Raw genomic sequence first — 8,075 nt, forward strand, 5'->3', positions numbered from 1 at the left:
ACCCAGTCTCAGCATTTTAAAATGTACATAAGATGTCAGATGCTCATTAAACATTAAATACAATGATGAGAAAGAGAAAATGCTTTTCGAATGTTAATTCATGTTCAGGATGCAGTCAGTAGAACACAGGCACCCCCAGGACAGTTATGACTGTGTTCCAACACAAAATCGTAAGCTTTTTTTTTTTTCCGGTCTTTTTGAGACAAGGTCTCCTTGTAGCCCCAATTGGCCTGGATTTGGTATGGAGACCAGGCTGGCCTCGAACTCACAGAGATCCGGCAGCCTCTGCCTCCTGAGTGCTGGGATTAAAGGTGTGCACCACCACGCCCGCCCATAAGCTTTCTTAAAACATGAGATAGTTCTGCATTTTGGTAACTCATTTGCATGATTCTTGAATGTGAACTTTGTAGGTGACAAGGTCATGTCACAAGGTCAGAAGTTTGACCTGTCTAGGATTTGAGGAAGAAAATCATTAAACACATCATTACTATACTGGGATAATTTACAAATAAAAGCAGAATATAGAAGGAAAAAAAACTGTCGCAGACTCTGCATCATTTAAGGTAACTGTGTAGTACATGCCACAGAAATTCAACGCAACACTCTAACCAAATGGCTATACTTGAAAAGAAGAGCAGAGGCAAAATGCCTGGGGGATCAATGACCATCAGCGTACTAGAACCTATCTCCTTTATTCCCCTAGTTCTTTTTCCTTATTTAGATAGGGTTTCCCTATAGCTCCAACTGGCCTGGAAGTCCCTTCATAAACCAGGCCGGCCTCAATCTCACAGGGTCACAGTGATCCACCTGCCTCTGCTCCCTAGTGCTGGGATTAAAGGAATGCCCAACATTCCTGACTTATTCCCCCATTCTTACCATCTGACTCTCATCTTTGCTATAGGATAATGTCAACTTAACTATTAAATTCCACCTGCTTTCTGGTCAAGAGCAAAATGGAAATAGAATCTAGTAATGTCTTCTATAACCTCTCAACTGAAATGCCAGGTAACTTCTAACTGCAAGCAAGTTTGGGTAAGGTTTTTTTTTTTTTTTTTTTTTTTTTTTTTTTTTTTTTTTTAATGTAGAAAAACAAGGACAAAACGAGCTAGAAACAAAGCAAATTTTTGAGACGGTTTCCCTGTAGCCCCAGCTGTCCTGGAACTCACTATGTAGACCAGGCTGGCCTTGAACTCACAGGGATCCACCTACCTCTGCCTCCCAAGTGCTGTGGGTAAGGATTTTTATCTGGTCCCACAGGTACATTGAATAAAACTAAATTTCTTTTCTTTCCTTTTAGAGAATTTCATGCACAAGTATTGTATTTGCATTATCTCCACCCTTCCCAGTTCACCTCCAACTTCTCCCATGTCCCCCACCTCACAAGTTCTTGTCCTCATCTTTATTATACATATATTTATATGTAAAGTACACTGAGTTCATTTAGTGGTGCTCCTGTGTGCATGTATTTAGGGCTGCCCACTTAGATAACCTCTTAGCTAGTCCCTGGAAAAAACTGATTCTTCTTCTCTCACTATCCATTCATTGACTGTAGCTCCTCCTCTGGAGGTGTGACCTCATGAAAATTTCCCCACCCACATGGACATGTCAACTGGTTTTGCCATTATGCCCATCTTGTTAGGCTACCATACTGTGGAGATTTCATGGTGCAGCTTCTCTATCGTGTCTAAGATGCATTGACTAGCAGCAAATGCCTTATCCCCCTTGCTCTTACAACCTTTCCACCTCCACCTCCTCAATTTCCTTGAGCCGTAGGTATAGAGGTTGTATTATACACGTACCACTTAGGGTTGAGCACCTCACAGACACTTAGTCTCTGAATTTTACCAGTGTGGACCTTTGTAATTCATTCATCTGTTTGATGAATGGTGAGAGTTACACTTGCCTGTGATTAAAGGATATGTATTTAGGAAGAAATTACTTTGGTCTAGGAGAGTGACAGTAATAGGTTCTTTTCTAGGGTCTATGACCTATGACAGTAATAGGTTCTTTTCTAGGGTCTCCAACCCTATATATTTGGTTATGTTTACAGTATCATGCATGGATTCCCTCCTATTGAAAAGACCTTACATCCAATTAGACAGCTGTTGATTACCTCCAAGACAAAAGTGCCACTATTGTATCAACAGCGATAATTTGCAAAACTAAATTTCTTTTTTAAAAACTGATTTTGTATTTTATTCACTATTCATATTTTATGTGTATAAATGTATTGTCTGCATGTATATGGTGCAGCCATGTTGTGCAATGCCTGTGGAGGTCAGAAGAAGGTATTTGAATCCTTTGGAACTGAAGTTACAGACAGTTGTTAGCCACCATGTTCTGCAAGAGCAGCTAACCACTGAACCATCTCTCCAGCCTCCAAACTAAATTTCTTTTTTTTTTGTATTTTTTATTATTTTATATGTGTGAGTGTATTGCCTGCATGTACATGTGTGTCTGTGTCATGCAATGCCCACAGAGGCCAGAAGAGGGCATCGCATCCCCTGGAACTGGAATTATGGATGGTTGTTAGTTGTCATGTGGGTGCTGGGATTCAAAGCAGTAAGTACTCTTAACTGCTGAACCATCTTTCTAGCTCCCAAGCTGAATTTCTTTTCTTTAGGTCTTTTTGAGACAGGGTCTCCCTGTAGCCCAGCTGGAATTTGCTATGTAGACCAGGCTGGCCTCAAACACACCGAGATTCACCTGCTTCTGCTGAGATTAAAGGCATGCGCCACCATGTCCGACTCAAACTGAATTTCTTCTTTCTCTTTTTCTTTTTTTTTTTTTTTTTGTCTTTTTGAAGCAGCGTCTCCCTGTAGCCCCAGCTGGCCTGGAACTCACTATGTAGACCAGGCTGGCCTTGAACTCACAGAGATCTGCCTGCCTCTGCCTCCCAAGTGCTGGGACTACAGGCATGCGCCACCACATCTGGCTCAAACTGAATTTCTTAAGCAAGAAAAAGATGTGAGTAAATATTAGTGGGACAGCTCACTGTCTTTCCAAGCTCTTACCTAGTCTTCAAGAGTCAAAGAAGGCTGGAGCTAAGAGTCATAACATTTTCCAAATGCATGCATTTCTTTCCCCCTGGTTTACCTCCTATTTATCACATTTCTTACCTAAAAGTGACCTTCACAATTTATTTAACAATCTACTTTCATCTCGAGCATAAATTTTCACAGAATTCCTACTTCTCTAAATAGCAATGAAATAAATGTGTAATGATTTCCATTAAATATTTGAATTTTTCATCTTTACTATGTTAAGAAATAGTGGCTCACTTCTGCTTTCATTTGAAGTGTTTTTGCCAACAAAAGCAATTGTTCGCATTGGCAGAAGTCAAACATTTGCTAGCATGAAGGAGTACTGTATAGAATAGTATTTAGCATACTATAACACACATTTTCTTATTATCACAAATTTGGCTTAAAACCTTAACATTTTTATAGCTGTGGCCTCAATGCTTCACAAATTTAACTTTTTCCCCAACTTCACAGCATATAAAAATACGTGCGTGAGCTTATAGTGCCAAGAAAAGTTTTCTTGAAGTTATTGCATTTCTACTTGAACTTCTGCCTTCATTCCCATAGACCATGGTGAACACCTTCTTATGAAGAGCACAGAAAAAAATACTGCTGACTATCTTTCTACTGGTGCCTTAAACTTCTCTTTGAGTCTCTTCAATACCCAAAAAGCACCTTTCACTCCTTTTCTTATTCTGTCCTCTTTCTTTTGAGAAATTTATTTTTAGTTATAAGCATTCTCCTTCCCTCCCACCCTCCCTCCCTCCCTCCCTCCCTCCCTTCCTTTCTCAATGCTTCCTTCTCCATTCAGTTTCCTAGATAATGGCAGAACAGAAACAAGAGCCCTGCCCCTGGATTCTGAGTGCGGTGAACTCCTCAGCTCAACATCCCCGTCTGTGTCCAGTGCTCACTTGGGCTCTGTGCAGTACAACTGTCCACTTAGAAGAAAACACTTCGTTCTTCCCCATTGCTATATATGTCATGCAGACAGTCTCACAGATTTACAAACATTTTGCCACCCATAACACAAGAATGACTTCTTTTTGCCATTGGCTCTTAGCGTATGTGAATTGCTAATCCTTTCTTGTACTTCAGGGTGAAGCTTCAGTTCCCATGATACTCCTACAAACCAAGTCCTCCAGATGGCTCATTACAGAAAGGGATATCTCTCTGTGGAGCTATTTCCCAAATGTTCCTCACTGTCAACACTGCCAACCACTCCTCACTTTGTCCTCCTGGTTACCTTTGTCTATCCCATGGCCTTAAATTAAAATGACCATCAGGTTTTCTCCAACCTTTTGTAGCAAGTTTGAGAAGGGAAGGGGTGGGTTTTATTGGACACAGAGAGGAAGGTTCCTGTAACACCCACATAAAGAGGTAATATGGGAAAGCCAAAGCAAGCACAGGGATTTGAAACCAGCTGGAATTGGACCAGGAAAGACGTTAACACCCCAGGCTTTCCATGAACTTTTCTACCAGGAGTCTTCAGCCAGAGGAACCTTCCTGATCAGAAATTATTGCCACCTGTTTTCAAGCTCACTGGAAAGATGGGACAAGAAGTGCCTCACAGGGAAGGTTTTACTTAGATTAATTGATTAATTAATGACCACATTTCAACAGCTCAAGCTTACTTTGTGGGTGTAAATGCATGAGTAATACCCAAAACCACAAACCTGGGAGCAATAAAAAAGCTTGGATTGAAAGTTCTACTTTCAGAATTATCCTGATTTTCCTCTTAGCAACTAGGGAGATGAAAATAAGGGACCCAACAGGAAAACTCATAAATCTGTGACTCTGGAAGGACAGGGTCACATTCTATTGGGGAAAAAGGCACTTTTCCAAGGTCCAGTAAGGAATTGCTTTCTGTGATGTTCTGGGAAGTAAATCCAGGGAGAAAGGTCCTTTTCAACTTTGACTAGGCTCATTCACCTCTGCTTTTTGGTCACCCGGATATCACTACTGCCTTTACCTGTGGGGAGCGCCACATGACAAAACACCTCTGATGCAGTTATGTTTCTGATGGACCTATCCCCAAACAGCTTGCCAACAAGATGAATACCCTAGGACCCCCAATTTGCAGCGACTCAGCACCTTAAAGAAAGCAGGCAAACAGGAAAAGTTCAGTGCGCTCAGTCAGCTCTCTGACTCTGAGTTATCCATTTCTTTCTTGGAGAATGTTGACCTTTTCCTTGTTATGAGTTCATTATATTCCGTCATTTCAATTCCATACATTGTAGTTCTAAACCATAGTACTTTATTTGGATACAGGGCTGTTACAGGTATAGTTAGTAAAGATTGGGTCATACTAGAGTAAGACAGGCTCTGATCCAATAACTGGTACTCTTATAGAAACAAGGTATGTGGACACAGACATTCAGAGAGAAGGTGGTATGAAGGCACACAGGGACAACATGGCCCTGTGAAGTCCAAGGCAGAGATGTGGTAAAGCATCCTGTACTCGTTCCTTTTGTGTTGCTGTGTTAAAATACTATAACCAAGAGCAAATTAAGGAAGAGTTTATTTTATTTATGCTTCCAGAGGAATAGAGTCTACCATGGGACAGAAGGCATTGCATAGTAGCAGAAGCAGGAAACGGAGAGATCATATTTCATCCCCACACAGGAAACACCAGAAAGAGGAAACAGGGATCAGAAAGTGGGGTGAGGCTATAAACCATTAAAACCTACCCCCAGAGACATACTTTCTCCAGCAAGGCTCTACCCAAACATTGCACAACCTCCCCAAACAGCACCCCCAGTGGGAGACCAAGCATTCAAATACATGAGTCTATGGGGGCATTTTTCATTTAAACCACCACAGATTCTCAAGCCAAGAAATACTAAGGATTGCCAGCAAATGCCAGAAAGTAGAAGATATCAGGAAAGATTCTCTCCTACAAGAGAAAGCATGATCCTGCTGCCATCTTCATTGCAGACTTTTAGCCTTGTTGTGAATGCATCAGGCCCAAAACATAGATAAACACCTTTGTGTCCTTCCAAAATATCAGAATTTATTGAGTAACAATAAATTCATAAGGTATGTCAGTTTTGTCGGAAACAATTTGCCATGTAGTCCAAATTCACCTTGATAGCTGACCAAGGCAAACATGGGTTATTTTATTCCAGTTTTTTATTTATCACATTTTATTTATTCATTCATGTCTGTGTATGTGTGGGCATGTGTGTGCCACGGTTCACATGCTGAGGTCAGAGGAAAACTTGTGGGAGTCCGTTCTCTCCATTCACCATGTGGGTCCAGAGATCAAACTGGGTTATCAGGCTTGACAGCAAGCACCTTTATCTGATGAGCCATCTTGCCAGCCCTCTCTTATTAACAACTAATATCAATGCTCAGAGCACACATTATATATCACACAATAAGTCTATCTACCTATCTATCTGTCTCTGTGGAGAATGACTACAAAGAGGCTGCAACAGAGTTAAAGGAGTTCTGAAGTGGGAACAACTGGATGTTAAAGCTTCAAAGAAAATCTCTGTGGGGTTAAGATAGAATAATCTGCCAGAGGTCTGCTGGGGAATTCTATAGAGTCAAGACACAGGTTAGAGTTGAGCTAAGCTGAGCCTCACAGTCAAGCTGAGCTGTAGAATCATTACACAGGAGCATTAAGGACAAGTGGCAAAGGAAGGACTGGGTCCAGAGGGATGAATGTGCAAGCAGGTGAATGGCAGGTCCAGAGGGACAATGGGCAGGTGGACAGATGATAGTTCAAGTAGGCTGCAACCACTGTGGGGACTGAGCTGAAACCCCTGGGACAGCTGGGAATTCTCTGCTTGTCAGTCCTTCACACACACACACTGGGTGGTCAGAAGAGAGATCAGTGGGGTCATTGCCATAGCAGTGTGAGGTGTCCTCCTCTTTCTGGGGTCCAGGTGAGGGAGCTGTACTCTTTCCTCAGTCTGGTATGTGAGATAAATGTTTGAGTCTGCTTTTCCTAATACAGCTTTTTTTTTCAAGCAGATCCCTAAGTTGCAAAACCTTTGAATAATTGAACATTAATATATTCATGAAGGGAACAGAATTGACATTTACTCAGAGCACTGAAATGTCTACTTTTATCAACAAATCATCATAACAAAGCTAGTGAGTGTTGTGTATTTGTTAATAAAGCCAGGATGCCCACAAGAATATGGAGAAGTCGAGTGTCTAGGCAGTGGGTACATCATTAGGACTTGCCTAGTTTTTCATTTCAGCTGATCTGAGATTTCAGTGAAACAACAGTAATTAAGATGATATGTTATGATTTGCATTTCTTTCTTTTGTTTGTGTAGTTGATCAGATGTTTGGGGAAGTTACGCAGTTGAGGAAAGAGATGTCGCTGGCACACCTGGAATATTTCAAAGAAGAGCTCTGACGCTCTGCGTGGGACCGTGCATGAACCTCCCGAACAACTGCAGAATGGCTGGATGTTTGTATGGTTGCGCAATATTTATTTCTGAGAAATGGGCCCAAGACTTTCCCCCTCTTTTGCAAATTATACTATGAAGTACTGTGATTTCTTTTAAACTGACTTAAGCTGTCTTTGCTTATTCCTTAATTGAACACACTATGAAGAATTACAGGTCTACTAGTGATTGTAATTTATAGTTGCAAAACAAAAACCAGCTAAATAAATATTAGATTAAATGTGTGGGAGTTTTTTAAATTATTTATTTCATAACCACACAATCAGAAGAAGAATTTCATTACAACAGCATTGACATATTCAATAACAACTTCCAGAGCTAAGATGCATCTCCTTCAAAATTGGCTGTACATTTTTAGGTTTACAGTTGAATTAATACGGTTATACAATATTGTACTTAGTATAAACCCTATAAGACATAAAATTAAATGAGGTTTTAAACTTTAAAAAAGATCTCCATTTCACTGTTAAAATATGCAGTTTCATACAGAAAAATTCATTTTCCATACAATTGACACTAAGATGCACATGCATTTCTAATCTCTATATATCTCATTATTACTAGTCACAGTCGGTTACTTTCTGAGCTCCTTGGCATCTAAGCATGGATATAAAGTCATCAGGTAGAT

The sequence above is a fragment of the Nannospalax galili genome, unplaced genomic scaffold, assembly GCF_000622305.1.
Source record: "Nannospalax galili isolate Female #2095 unplaced genomic scaffold, S.galili_v1.0 scaffold800, whole genome shotgun sequence".
NCBI lineage: Eukaryota > Metazoa > Chordata > Mammalia > Rodentia > Spalacidae > Nannospalax > Nannospalax galili.